Here is a 15,628-nt window from a genome sequence, read left to right as displayed (position 1 = left end):
ATGGTGAAACAAAGCTGGTGAATCAACCACAAATCTCTTTCTAGAAATTATACTTTTGTCTTTCTGGAAGACTTCATGTTTCTTGTATTAGGACTGCTAAAGTTCTTTTACAATTATTTTTCAGTCAAGCTCAGCTCTTAAAAAAAAAAAAAAAAAAACCAAACCAAAAAAAAAAAAAAAAAAAACACAAAAAACCAAAAAACAAAAACCCAAACAAACAAAAAAAACCCCAAACCAAAAAAAAAACACAACCCCCCCCCCCAAAAACCCAAAAAACCTCACAAACAAACAAACAAAAAACCCCACAAAAATGAAGTGTTCAAAACATGGTTCTAGTGAGAATTTTCTATGATATGCTAGTTCTCTTACTGTTGCTTTAGCAATATTATTCAGACTGCTTTCTCAAGTGCAACAGTAAAATACCAATTTATACTGCATGGTTGTTATACAAATGCATAAAAACATTTACCACAGCTATATCGTAAAGTTTTCTTCTCTGTGCTATTAAAAACGTCAGTACACCTTTTTGCCTTCAGCTGCATGGTGAATAATAGCAATAGTGCTGACCCCAGAATAAGCACATCCTAGTATGCCAGATTTTCCTCAAGAGTTTAGATACAATTATGGAGAGTAAAGTAAGAGGTTTGCTGCTCATATTAGGGGATAACAGCAACAACAAAAAACCCCATTATTTGAGGTGCCTGGAAGCATGAGATCTAAACTTGGAATTCAGGAATCCACAAAAAAAAACCCACCAAAAAACAACAAACAAAAAAAAAAAACCTACCAGAAAAATTGAGGGAGTTCTGTTGCTGGCTCCATGCACAGTTCTCAGGTGCAAGAGGCACACATGGTGGTTCGGCAGCACAGAGATGCTGATTGTGTTGGCACTACAGACCATGTTATAAAAGAATCTTTTTATTATCACAGTTATCACAAAATATCAAAACTATACTCTCTTAAAGACTTTTAAAGCACTCTGTTTTGAGATCCCTTTGGATTGAGGCTTTTTTGTGGAGAAGAATGAACTCTTTTGGAAGGAGTATCACAAAGTGTCATTCTCCTGAGCTGTATTTGGTGCAGAGAAAACATACACAGAGTTTCTGATAAAAGAGTGGAGGAAAAAGTTGTAAAACATTAAGCATAAGAATTAATTTTATGAAGCTTTGTAAAAGAATTATTTATCAGATGTGTTTGAATTGAAATGAAAGACTGATTTTGTTTCTGTGAGATTTTAAATCAAAAGGTCAAAAGGTCACATCTATAAAGATTTTAGAATAAAGAAAAATGAGAACTTGGACTTTTAACATGAAAACACATAGAGAAATACCTTTTTAAAAAGTGAAATATAAACCATTGGTTAGATAGTTTTGGAGACATTTGGTGGGTTTGGATTTGTGCTGAGCTTTTGATGAAGAAGTAAAACCAGGCCCTATTCAGGGCCTCTAGTTTGAATTGTAGTACAAAACATTGCAGGACTCAAACCTGAGTCAAAGCTTAACCAAAAGCAGTGCAAGCCAAAAACTTCACAAATTGAACAATAGTCTTCACATGTGTTCTGGTACAACTCTCCAGGGCTGCAACTGCTGAAGCACTAAGAATAAGACGCAGCCCTTGACCAGGCCATGTTTTCTTTCAAGAAACACCAAAGACAGATTATGAGAACAGAACTGCCACATCAGATATTGTTTATGTAGTTCTGTTTACACATCAGGCTCAGGAATTTCTCTGTCTGCCAAATTTTTCCCAATTACTAGCCATTCTGCAATAATAGCCTGTAAACTCAGAGCTGAATTTCCAGACGTAAAATCATCCCACCTGTGAAGTGAATTCCTGGCATTCTTTGCTAAAGCACAACCAGGTATTTAAGCTTTCAGAAGTTCTTTTTTACCATGTATTTCCTTTCAAAGAGTCTACTTGACCACAGCCTTTTGAAAGGATTTCAGAAGGGATCTATATAAAGTTTTAATATGAGTTACACTCCTGTAAAAAGAATGAAAAAAACAGAATTAATTTGATTTGATGACTGCAGATTTAAAACAGCCACTGCCTTCTATCCTGCTCAACACCCAATATGGATATCAGACAGGATACAACCAACTTTGCTGCACTCTTGAAAAATGAAGAATAACAGAAACCTACAATAACCTCTATTAAAGTTTCAAAAGCTTTTCAAGACTTTCTGTTCAGTGCTGCATTTTCAAAAAGTAGCTGTCTTTCTCTATAACTTAAATACTCTTGCAGGTTTGGCCCTAATCAACAGCTAATGTTATGATACAATAACAAGAAAGACATTTTTCCCAAGAACTTGATGAGTACATCATATTAGTTTTTCGTTTCTGTGTCAAGAAGCAAAGTAGTTGTGCTGGGGATATGAGATAGACACCTCCATGTCCTAAAGATTTTATGTTCTGTGCAGGATGAGCCATGCATGAGAATAATAATGAATTGACACAGGAAAACTGCAAAGGAAGGCATGTACTCTCTTCTCATGCCTTGTTTTGCCTTTGCCTTTGTTCATTTAATGTTTGCTTGCAGTTTGCTGCCTAAAGGTAGAGAAGGCTGCCAAAGTGAACTCTTCTCTATGGCCCCCAAATTGTTCTTAGACAATAAAACAATTCAGAGCTTCAGAAATAGATTTATATAAATCTTTTAATACTTTTAATATATTGTTATTATTATTTAGACCATGGTTTCCAGCTGGGAAAGTGTTATGTGGACTTGTCTGCTAGACGCAATGACCTGCATATTCCAGCAACATACAGGTAAGTCTTTGTGCAATTCACCATTCAAAATCACTTCCAGGATTGTCCTGTTATCCTTGGAAACTTTTGCACTGAAGGTTTTGTTTTAATGAGAATAATAATGAATTGACACAGGAAAACTGCAAAGGAAGGCATGTACTCTCTTCTCATGCCTTGTTTTGCCTTTGCCTTTGTTCATTTAATGTTTGCTTGCAGTTTGCTGCCTAAAGGTAGAGAAGGCTGCCAAAGTGAACTCTTCTCTATGGCCCCCAAATTGTTCTTAGACAATAAAACAATTCAGAGCTTCAGAAATAGATTTATATAAATCTTTTAATACTTTTAATATATTGTTATTATTATTTAGACCATGGTTTCCAGCTGGGAAAGTGTTATGTGGACTTGTCTGCTAGACGCAATGACCTGCATATTCTAGCAACATACAGGTAAGTCTTTGTGCAATTCACCATTCAAAATCACTCCCAGGATTGTCCTGTTATCCTTGGAAACTCTTTTGCACTGAAGTTTTTGGTTTTTTTTTCTCTAATGAGAAGGGAAAATTGATAAATATTTTCTCAGGAAGTGGAACACTGGGAGCCATCTGCACTTGCATGTTTATATTCCATAATGAAGCTGGCTTTTAATTTTCATTTTATTATAAGGAGAATAAATAAATGCAGGGGGAAGTGGTAAGAAAGGTCTGATTATCTGCCTACACTATCATTGGTCTCAGTTTATAATGTGACCATTGAGCTAGCAAAACAAATATTGGTATCGCAAATAAAATAAATTAAACTGAATAACTACTGTTTTCCAGTAAGCCACCATAAAAAAAAAATATATCTTTTTTTAAAGGGCACTTGGAATTTGTCTACTATGCTAATGAAATTCTTCAAAATCATCAATAATTACGATAAGGTAATATTTAGGCACAGATGAACACTGGATATAGAGAAGTCAGTTATAGACTGAACAGTATAGAGCCATCAGCCTACCGGGGTAGGTTGAGGTCAAGCAGGGGTGAGGTTTGAGTGCTTCAGCAGCCTCAGGATGATGAATAAGTAAAGCAAAATATTTGGTGTGGCAATTTTTGAATTCCTTTTTCAGGACTTAATTCACTAGGATTCTTTAAAGAGTGTGTGCACCTGTGATGAGTTAATTTGCTATTTCTGGATTTCATAAAATCTAACACAGCAGATGACATTTCCGAAAGACTACAGCAGGGACGGAGTACAAAAGATCATCCTGGTCTCTTTCATGCTAGTGCATATTTCTAAATTGCTTTCTTTTGGGAAATCAGTCACATCTGTCTCATCAATTAGACCAAGAATTCACAAGTTAATTGCTCTGACATGCTCCTAAAAGGCTGAATGATATTTAGACAAGAAATCTAAAGCCAATCAGAGGAATGCTCAAAGATACTTTGAAAAATACAACAGAAAGAGCTTTCATGAGCCTGAGGAAGGTCCTGACATGCCCAGAGTCGTTAGCCTACTACACCACAACTAGGACATCTAAGCCCACAGCCTCTAAAGGTGATGTGCCCCGCCAGGTTTCCAGGCATGTAGGGCTTTGATTTTTCCTGACTCTGGTGCTAAAAAGATTTGTTTCCTTTCCTCACCCAGAAGGATGGTAAAGAATTTTCCTGCTCTTTGGGGAGAGAGAAAGGCTGCTGTCATTCGCACTCTGAAGCAGTTGGCCTGCTGCGGGAAGCTTGAATCTATCTGAGGTTTTTGGAGATGTTGTCCATTATAAAAGGGCTGATATCCTGTCAGATGCAGCAGTGAGAGAAAAGCAGTTCTTGCTCTTGAATTTACTCCATATCAAATTAAAGGACCAATTACCAGAAACTAGTCAGTAGCTTACTAATTCTTTATCAACTCATAATAATGATATTTAGTTAATGTAGTTATTATTTTGTTTGTTTGTTTATTGCAAAATATCTGTTAGGCACCATAACCAATTTACTAAATCAAAATGGTGATTTTAGAAGTCTTCATACTGAGAATCTGCGCTCATATTATTCAGTGAAACAGGGCAGTGAAATCGTACAGTGTTCCTACCATAAAAACAAAGAGAATCAACAGACAAGTGATGGTTTGTCTTGTCTGTCACCAGCAAAGACCTTCTGCTGGCAGCAGTCCAGGCCTAGGTAAGAAGGATTTCCACATCTACCACTGTCATATTTCCAAGCAATTCAGGCTGATTTTTTTATTAGCAGGAGGAACCAGGAAAGATCAAAACTGAAGCAGCTTCATGACTCAGTCCAGACTAAGTAGCTGTAAGGAATAAAAATTCCAAGGCCACTATGAAACCGCATTTTTCACACTATCCATAAAAATTTAAATTTAAAGAAATCCCAATTGGGGATTATGCTACCTACTCTTTTAGAATAGAAAAACATTCTTGTAAAAGTTACAGAAGTTCTATTTGTTTTCTCACCTTAGTCTTAGACATCACTAATAGATTACTTTTGGTATGCAATCTGTAATTACATCTCTTCAAAAGAGACCTTATCCCCTGCCGTGACTCGGATTTGAACCGAGGTTGCTGCGGCCACAACGCAGAGTACTAACCACTATACGATCACGGCAAGCCATCAGAAAGCTCGAATTCAAAGGGAGATTTTTTTTTTTCCTGGTGCTCTTTGAAATGTCGTATAAATGGTGCCACCTGCAGTTTACAATGAGTGTTAGCAGCAGCTTGGTCTAAACATTCTTATGATTAATCATCTCGAAATTGCTTCCAGACTTATTTTACTTTACTTGCAATCATCCATGTTTATCAGAATTGCCTAAAAAACCGGTTTGGGATTGTTATAGTATATTTCCCCTCTCTCTTAAAAATCTTTTCAGAGATACTTTTTCCTATTTTATCAGACAGAACAGTAAAACAATTTTTAGTTCTTTCAAATGGAAGCTGCAACAGAAATCAAACTGCATATACAGAAAGATTATAATGAGGAAAAAGAAAAATGGGCAAACTCTAAGGCACTCAAGTCCTGTTCAGAAAACACAGGCTTTTTTTCATGCTCACTCTCTGCAGTTATATTCATTATTTTAATACAAAATATTATTGTTTATGTGCCTTGGAGTGCACAGCAGCACCACCACTGCAGTAGTACATGTCCCACTGAATGTCTGGAGAAGAAGAAAGACACCAAAAAACCTAGACTGTAATGTGCAAGACCATTAACATGTCTTCAGCATGCTGAGATGTGGATTTACTCTGGATGAACGTCTGCATAATGGGGTAATTCATAAGTAGACTGTGCAAAAGAAGCATGAGACTGGGAGTTTAAAATGCAAATTTACTAAATGGACTCTGCTCTGCTCTGCCTGAGGAGCAGAGACTCTCACTGCCTTCACCTCAGGGTAAAACACTGATACCTCTTGCACTCACATGGAGGCCCACCTTGCCACTGGAGCTGCAAGAGGGAAGGAGAAAGTATTTCTTTCTGGGGGCTGGTGGGAGCTCTTAGAGCAAAAGGGTGCTCTGATCGTGGTTTGGTCTGCTGTACTTCACCCTACAGCCTTCCTCAATGGCATAATGTGTCCAGAATAGCATTTTTTACTCACAAGCCAGCATACCATTCCACAGAATAGGAAAGTGGCATTGCTCAACATCATGGAGGTGAACAACCTAAGAAAAAAAATATTCAGTAGTATCTTCTCTGAAGTTTCTTGTTGTTATAGGCCTGTGAAGGCAGAGCTATCAGAATATTTATTGCATTTCCATATGTATGGCTTTTAATAACTTTAGGTTTTCTAATTTAAGATCTTGCTATTACTGGTTACTTGTCTTGAAGTAATAAGCAACTTGGGTTTTGGGTGAGTGCCTCAGAACATACAGATTTCTCCCAAAGACAGAAGTCAAGTAAACATTGCAGATACAGGTTTTTGTCCATGGCATCTCCCTTCAAAGCATGGACAATAAGTTAAAATTACTGCAGGAATCCTTGAGGTGCTTTATAACATGATAATCAGGAGATTATGGAGATGTTAAATGTGGTTTAAATACTTGTAGCTGTGATGAGACAGGCTTTTTGCAAACTCTGGGACATGTATTGATCCGCTATAGTGTTACCTCCCATCAGAGTCATAGGGGTGCTTCAGTTTTGCAGCAGTGAAATTGGTTTGCTAGATTCCCCTCAAAAAATATAATGTGATTTTTCCAAATCCAAGTGTCAGAGAAACAACTACAAAAAAACCCCACTTCTAGTTCCATCTTATTGTACAAGTTTACAATGTCATCTTATGTAATTTTTTTTGTAAAGTTGGAGTCATTTGGAGTCAAATTTTTTTTTAGTTTTTTTTATTTCAGATCTATCTATACATGAGAATATGATGCAACAATTACATAGATAAATCTGTAAGATCAGTACAAAATTTTTTGAGGTGAGAAAACAAGCTGTAACCAGTGGGTTACAAATTATAATTTCATTACTTGTTCTGCACTGGTACTATTTTTCATTAAATCTCTACACGTCTCACATTTTTGGCATTCATTATTATTTTTTATAATTTCTATTAGTAAAATGTTATTACTGGTTCCTATTTTTCCCTGAAAGAATATTAGTACACATGAGCATGCTTTGTGAAGTATTTGCTTAGTCATGCAGTTCTCTGCCCCTGAGTTCAGCCCTTTTTACCTTAGGCTTAGAAGACAGCTGTGATATTATTACCAATGTAACTTAAAAAATGATCTTTCAAAACAAATACTTTTTTTGTTAACTTGTCAGTTTTGGATAGAACATTTCCCTTGTCTAGGATTGGCTCTCTGGTCAAAAGCAAAAGAGAATCTGAAGACACACAGACTACCCCCGACAGCCAACAAATACTTGGACAGGTCTGGAAGAAGGAGCATTTGAAATATATACAAATAGCATATAGATCTCTCTCTTTTCCAAGTGAAAGTCTTTAATGTAAGATGAATTTCTGCTGTCATTTACTTTTAGCACAGGCAAATGCTTAATAGGACTAGCCTCCAGATTTCTAACTTGCGTTCCAGTTGAATGCCTCCAGCATTAGACCATGGAATTTTTTGGCTTTTTTACCTTTGCAGTGAATTACATGCCCAAGACTTGACATAAAATGTGGGACAGACATACCCCTGCCACACAGAGAGCCAAGTAGCCCAAGACATACATAGAGGAAACAGGAGAAGCTGTTCAGCTCGCTCCTCTGCTTACTACTACATATCTGGGTTCTCAGCCTGTTTTGTGCCTCTCTATATCAGAAACCTAAAAATCTGAGACAAGCTCTATTTAATTTTGAGTAAGAATCTCGATTTTCATGACTCTCAGAGTAACTTCATGCAGTTCAAGTGTTTGTTCTGACCACATGATAGAATGGACTCAAGTGCTAGATCAAAGCCCCAACTTGGCTTTGATAATACTCTTTTTAGACTTCTTTGTTTAAATTTTCACAGTTTACAACATGTTTGAATACTTATTTTTTTAAATGTTATTGCCATTTTACTACTGCAGTTGTCATATCAAGACATTTTGGGATGTACAAGTGAAAAAGCCTCTTTTAGTACTGGTTTTTAGTATTAGAATTCTACAGATATTTCTGTGCTTGCTATTTTGTTCATGGATGCCTTCAAGCAAGAAATCTCATCCCCACACACATGTTCATTAATTATTTGTTGCAGTAAAAACTAGAACAGAATTTATTACAGACTGAAAAATTGTTGCTTAAGGCTCGTCATCATCAAAAACATAAAGGATTTAAAAATTTTTGATGCAGCAATAATAAGGACCTCCTATGAAAGTTTAGCATTTGTAAGGGGCACAACATCAGCCAGATCAGAGATGCTGCTTGGAAGATTGATGCACTGCTGGAGTTCTGACATTGTCTAGATGGACATATCCAGTGCCCTTGTGGGGGGAAGGTGAATGCCATGGCATAGACATTTGGTAGTTTTCACTGCAGAGCTAAGTTACTCAATATTTACATTTCCTATCCTCTGATAGTACTGATTGTATTTTTTTAATGAATATGAAAGAAGGGAGGAGGTAAAATTATATTTAAATATTGTAAACAATTCAGGCTAGCATCTGGAGGTCAGCTCTATTCCTTTGGATGGATGACACAGTTTGAGGAGTCTAAAGTCATACTGTTCTGTATCTAGACAGTTCTGATTGGCAGTATTTCACAGTTGCAAGGCACATGGGAGTTTGTTTTATTGCTACATGCATGCATGGCATTCAAGCAGTTTCTGCTCAAATGATTGCTGACTGCCTTTGCTTCAGCATTTTACCACCAGCACTCCATGTGGACATGCCAGCCATATGGGCTGGGCCAGCTTCCCAAGGGCAGGGTATGCTCCTCTTCTTTGACATGCCAGAAACAGGTCTGTGTGAGCCTTGCAGAGCCCTTTGTACTGCATGAGTACAACAACGTGCCACCCAACAATACTGCATCTCCTGCCTTGCAGGCAGCTTTCAGCTGAGTCCAGCTTTCACCCCCCAATAAAACATGGGCATTGAAGCCACCAAAGGGTGCACAGGGAGGGTGAGAGAATGACAGCCATATCTCTGGGGGAGGATGAACCTACTCTTTCTGCTTCAAGGGTTGTCATTTTGCTGAGCCGAAGACAGAGAGACTGAGTACGTGTAGGCAGTTTAGAGTTACCATAACTGGATTATATAGGAATATAGAAGAGTTTCCTGTGTTGTGAAAGTGTTTGCCATTTGGCTACAAGACTTTCTTAGGCATATTCTGCACAGAACTTCACTTTAGTCTGTGTATAGATGGAAAATACAATTAACACCCATTAGAACTAAAGCCTGAGCTGAAAAAACTCTTTGGCAATTCATTAGACAACTCTGCCATCAGCAAGTAGTCTTCTCTTTTCTTCTACTATTATTTCTGGTAGTAGGGCAACTACTCTTTTTTCCTGTACCAGGAGTAAGATTCCTAGTAAGGAAAAGTCATCTTGGGATCTCTCTTTTTCTTAGAATTCAAACATATTCATTGTACAATACTTGTCTTTTGCACTGTGCACTCCCACATTCAGTCAAAAAAGATGATGGAAATGTCTATTATTTTCCCTTAGCCAACATTATGTAACTTTTTTTTTTTTGAGAAAATTTCTTCCCCTTCCAATTATTTTGTTTTTCTTTTCTGTTGTTCTTTTCTCTTCCTGCAGCTTTCAAGTTTCTTTTTGGTACCCAGAGGCCTAGAGTGAATAAAATGATTCAAGCATTCTTCCACCAGAGCTCTACCTGCTTACAGAAACAGAATACTCTCAAAGTCACTTTGGCTAATTCTGCAATCATGTATATTTAAATATAGACATTTATGGCACAAAGGGAGCAAATGACATGGCTAAATTCTTCAAAGTAACAAAATGCCATATCATCAGCATTACTTAGTTCCAAGCACAATTGTGTAATAAGCCTTACAGCACAACTGTGTCAATGATGAGAAAATTGTAGTCAGCTCCTGATCACCCCAGTTTTCACAAGCTACATCCAGTAGAGTCCTCAGGTCAGCTTTCTAAAAAGCAGGTGCCCTTCTGTTCATGAGCAGCATGACTTCCGAACATATAGACTTCCGAAGTCTATATTGTTGTCCAATGTTCCTGGCATGCAGTCCGAACCTGCACTGGCACTTCATTCCATCTGTTTCTGATACAAGTGAATGTGTCATCTGCCGTTCCTTCATGTTGAAACTTTTGTCCTCTTGCAAAATTCTCCATCTTATTGAATATTCATGTAGATTGTATTCCTACAGTTGAAGATCCGTATAGGTAGGAATTTTTTTCTTAAGTGATTCTTGCTCTTTAAAATTTTTGTGTGCTATTCAAGGAAAACATGTAAATCAACTTGGATTATCAAATTGTGCACTGTGGCTTGCCTGAGGTGCAGCATGAACTAGTACTGATCTCTCCCTAATTTTGGTACTGAATCAGTAACCCATCCTCAAGGGTGAAGAGCTGATGTCCTGGGAGGGGAGAAAAATTTCTCTGTACCTCCAAACATAAACTGAGAGTAGGAAAGGTCTCAGGATGTTCTGTTATTGTCAGACACGTGTTCTTTTGGACTCTAACAGGACAAAAGCACAGCTTTCCGTTTAACATGAGTTATTAACAAATTAGTTGAGGTATATCCAAGGAAAGGTTTTTGTATATATAGTGTTCTTAATATTTAATTTTTTTTAATTGTAACACAACAGAGCACTTTCATCTAAAGCCAGCAGACTGTCAGGTGTATCCAACAGTTGCAAACCATAAAACAGGGAGGATGACTGTTAGGCAGTTTTACAGTTCATTCAGTACCATGCTCTCTCTTCTGGTAAAGAAAAAGGGGATATGCCTTTTCAAGCTAGGATTTGCCAGTCCTTTTCACTATGCTGCATTTTTACTTATTCTCAGTGGTTTCAGCTCTCTACATAGCAGCATTCTCTGAGCATGTACTCTTGTAAGATGGGCAAGTCTGGAGAAAGTAGCCAGAGAAAAGCTGAGAGATAAATCACGTCTATATTCAACTCATATATTTGCAGGCATGAAAGGACAAGTGAAATTCCTTACAAGGAGATAGTAATAATCAAGGCAGTCAAACCAACAAAACCAAGCTAAGGTCTGATAAGTTATATGACCTATACATGATAAGCGATCTTAGGCTGAACATGTCTTCCTAGGAGTTTTCAACTAAACATTCAGTAACAAAGCAAGTATTTGATCAGTCTCTGTTTACTGTGAGTTCTTTCTTGAAGCACTCAAAAATTATGAAGGAGGAAAAACATTAGCTTTTTTGTGAGAGCAGAACTGGCACAACCCATATCCTCCTGTCCGTGTGGAACATCATGCCTTCAGCTGCAAAAGCTCTGGGATATGTTGATCATTAATGGCACTTATCTGCAGCCTCCTCACAAAATGAAGGTGAGCATTATTTTCCATACACCTCTCTGGCAGAGCAAATTACCCCATATTTCTATAAGTGGAAGGGGCAGAGCCACAGGGCTATGCATCTCCAGCTATAAGCAGTTGTAAGTCTTAGCTAGTCAGATTTTCAGCACACTGTCAGTGCTGATGGGCACCACATGGCTCCCCCAATACTTGAGGGTGTATATCTATCTCATTAATCTTTTTCCTATTATAAGCAGAGCTGTTTTATATTTCTTTCACCATGAGTCATGAGGAAATTTGTTTGTGCCTCCTGTGTAGGAGTAGGATACAGTCAGGCACAGGAAAGCACTAAAGTAAATTATCCTGAGAGGGACTATTTCCAGCCTAAACTTTCAGACTCAGTTGGATTTTAGCTTGGGGTGCCTCACAGTCTAGCTACCACGTGTCTAGCTAGAACAAGTGTTGCCTGCAAGGTGAAGCAGAGCTGGGAGCTCCAGTCACATAGTCAGGAAATAGTAGCTGATGGTCATGTCCTTAGCCACTGAGAAAGTGATAATGCTATAGCAAAAGAGAGAAATCCTCAAAACTAAAGGCTGGCTAAATAAAGACAATAGTGTTCTCAAAGCTGTATTCAAGTAAATAAGTTGCTAGAAATGAAAGCCTAATTCAAACAGAATTTCCAGTCAAGAAGCCAGAATGTAGTGGGATGCTTTTTTTAGCTGAAACAGACAGAGGATATCCCCAGTTTTCAGATCCTCTTGTTTGATTAGATAACATCTATCCTTTAGGTTGCAAGTTCCCTATCATTCCTGAAAGTTAAGTGCAATCATATTAAACCTACAGAAAATATACATTTTCTGAAGTTATGAAACAAGCTGATTCCTAAGAATCAGTTTTGTTGATGCAAATCATCCTCTCTTGCTATCAAGTAATAAGGAGTACTTGAACCTAGACAGATTCCTGTCTTTTCCAGGCCTCAAGGAATGTGAATTCATGCATTACAACTCACTCTCTAGTCCTCTCTCTCTCCATTACTCTCTCTTTCCCCATTAGCCTAATTATTTCATGTACTTATTTCATCCTGCAAACCAGTACATATTCAGAGGATTACTCAGAATGAGGGATTCTGTACTGAATCATGTTCACATTACTGTATCAATGTACCTCACTTATCATTGCAGCAGATTTTGTTAGGAGTTCATTTGCTTGTCTGTATATATCTAAATGGGACAGATGGATGTAGGATTTATGCATGGATTTGTTGCAACATAGCTGAGGAGCATGATGTTAGCTGCACTCCTGTACCGGCCCTAGCAAATATATGAAGAAATGGGTGCTGAAAATAGAATAGGCAGAGATGATCCCTTCCACCACTTCCCTCTTCTCTCTCTCTCTCTCTCTCCCTCTCTCTCCCTCTCCATCCCCCCTCCCTCCCTCTCTTCCTGCCTTCCACCCTTCCTTCTTTCTTTTTTCCCAAAATCTGTCAATACTGATCTGAATTTCTATGATAGTTGGGTGAAATGTTTTTTGGTAGGACTACGATCAATTTGTCTGAATCTCATAGTGTCTGTCAGTGATATGCAGCTGTGTAATCCTAATGACTGGATGAACACCCTAGCCACAGGCTGAAAAGTGTGCTGTGAATGCACTCAAACTCTTCAGACTAGTCCCAAAGCAGAGGTAAGTGGTTTTAAAATTGTGGGTAAGTAGTTGTCTGCTCCTATGGCCAACACAAGCTTAGGCTGCAACTTTGCATTGCATGCTGTGACTAACTGGGGAAAACCAGATTTGAATTCCAAGCTGGATTCTAAGCAAGGTTTTATTGGCCAGTGATCCAGTAACACACTGATCCAGAATATCTCCAGAACCACAAGTCAGCAGTGGTGCTGTTGTCAGGGTTCCACAGCATTGCAATGGACAGGAAAAAATCAATATTTTCTGGTTACCCTCATTGTCAGCAGATCAGCTTCCTAACAGAAACAGGGTTAAAAGACTAGAAAACAGGTTCTCAAGCCCTGTAGAATCACAGACCTCTTCAACCTTCACCACAAAAAAGACACTGAGGTTGTAGAGCATGTCCCGAGAAAGGCAACGAAGCTGGTGAAGGGTCTGGAGCACAAGTTCTGTGAGTGAGCTAGGGTTATTAACGTGAAGAAAAAGAGGCTGAGAGAGGATCTTATCACTCTCTACAATTACCTGAAAGGAGGTTGGAGCTGGGTAGGGCTTGGTCTCCTCTCCCAGGTAACAGGTGACAGGACAAGACACATCCTCAAGTTTCATCAGGGGAGGTTTATATCACATATTAGGGAAAATGAATCACTGAAGGGATTGCCATTCATTAGCACAGGCTGCTCAGGGAAGTGGCGGCGTTACCATCCCTGGAGGTATTTAAAGACATGTAGATGTGGCACTTAGGGACAGGGTGGCCATGACAGTGTTAGGCTAGTTGTTGGACTAAATGTTCTTAGAGGCCTTTCAGGTCTTTTCCAACCTAAACTATTCTACACTTTTATGATTCTGTGAGTTTTTGACACGTTTAAAGATTAAATGTGTGGTTTTTGACTACAGTAGAAGTCCCTTACCAATTTCTGCTTAAAAAATGAGAACTTGAAAGAGAAGTTCATTCTTCACTGTTCATTCACCAGGATGACTGTATCTCTCTGACAGAGCTGATTTATAAAAGTGTTTTCTAAGTGGAGGCATCTTTTCACACATGGGCATGTACTAAATGTCTTTCTTTTTATTACAGCCTGAAAAACTATTTCCTATTTTCCCTTCCCCATGATAGCAGTGTGTACAATAGTGAATTTATCCTTTTCTCCAGCATTCTAAATGCCATTTTTGCAGCAAGAAATGCAGGTCAGCACCATGGACACTACTAAAGAACCATCAGTAAGTGAACACAAACAAGACAAAGCCAGTCATTGCACTTTTAACAGATTTTTATACCTTTTTTTTAATATATATTCCACCCTAAGTTACACTACCTAAAAATTTCCTGTATGTCTGCAAAGGTCCTCATAGGGAGCTTAATTTATTTTTAGATGGCTGCAACTTACATTCATGATTTTTTAAAAACATATTCTGCATTATTGTAGGGAATATGACTACTAACAAAATATGAGCATTTACATGTTATTCTGACATGGAAGAGTTACTTCTTGAAAATCTTACCCTGCAGGCCTTTTTGGAAACATCAAACCCAGGCAATCAAAAAAGCCATCAAATTATACCCCAAGCCATGGGATAGGTTCTGAAATTAAATTTTTAATATTTTTGTTAAATATTTTTTTAAATAACCTTTAAGTAAGATTTCAGTTACCCACATATAATTATTTGCTTGTATCCTTTATAAGGCTGCATAAAAAATATATAGGTTGGAATATAGATTTATAGTGGTCTGGTCACACACAGAATTAAATTATGCCACAAATCAACTCCCTGAAATAGCAATTTTTACTTTCAGAATTTTCGTTTTATTCAGTAGTGAATCAGATAAGAGTTATTTTCCCTTAACACAAAGATTGGGTTTTGGGTGTTGTTTTTTTTTTTTTTTTCTCACTGCTTTCCAGATGAAAAACAAAATAAAATATAACACATAGCTTGCAGGATTATCAAAAGTGCTGGTTACCCTGACAAAGAATGACTGAATTAAATTCTTTGAAATTTCGTATTTTTTGCCATGCTTTACTCACTAAACCAAAACCCACAATTTTCAGTTCTAAAAGGTAATGTGTCTGTGTGTGCTTTAAAACATCTTATGTTACTTCTACTCAGAGTGCCAGATTCCCATATCTGAGCTTCTCCTTCTCCCAAAAAGCCATCAAAATTTATTTTCACATAACATATCATCAAGGTTTAGTTATTCATTCAGCTTTGCACATTTCAACTACTTTTTAATGTTGTTTGAAGATCAAACAAGGCTTAACCAATCAGTACTAGATATAGAGGATTTATCTGCAACCACACTATGCTGTTCCTTTAATACCTTTCAGCAACATAAGTGCTTACATCCTAATAGGTTTTTAGCT

At 37.7% G+C, this 15,628-nt stretch overlaps 1 non-coding gene across 1 annotated transcript; it reads right to left on the bottom strand.

The window, feature by feature from the left end:
- Positions 1 to 5,262: 5,262 nt before the first annotated feature.
- Positions 5,263 to 5,334, bottom strand: TRNAH-GUG. The gene has a single exon. It is a non-coding gene; the product is annotated as a tRNA-His (tRNA).
- Between the last annotated feature and the right edge of the window lie 10,294 nt (positions 5,335 to 15,628).

The sequence above is a fragment of the Passer montanus genome, unplaced genomic scaffold (genome assembly GCF_014805655.1).
Source record: "Passer montanus isolate IOZ18808 unplaced genomic scaffold, ASM1480565v1 scaffold7, whole genome shotgun sequence".
In the NCBI taxonomy this organism is placed as follows: domain Eukaryota; kingdom Metazoa; phylum Chordata; class Aves; order Passeriformes; family Passeridae; genus Passer; species Passer montanus.
This window is presented reverse-complemented; position numbering and strand designations above follow the sequence as displayed.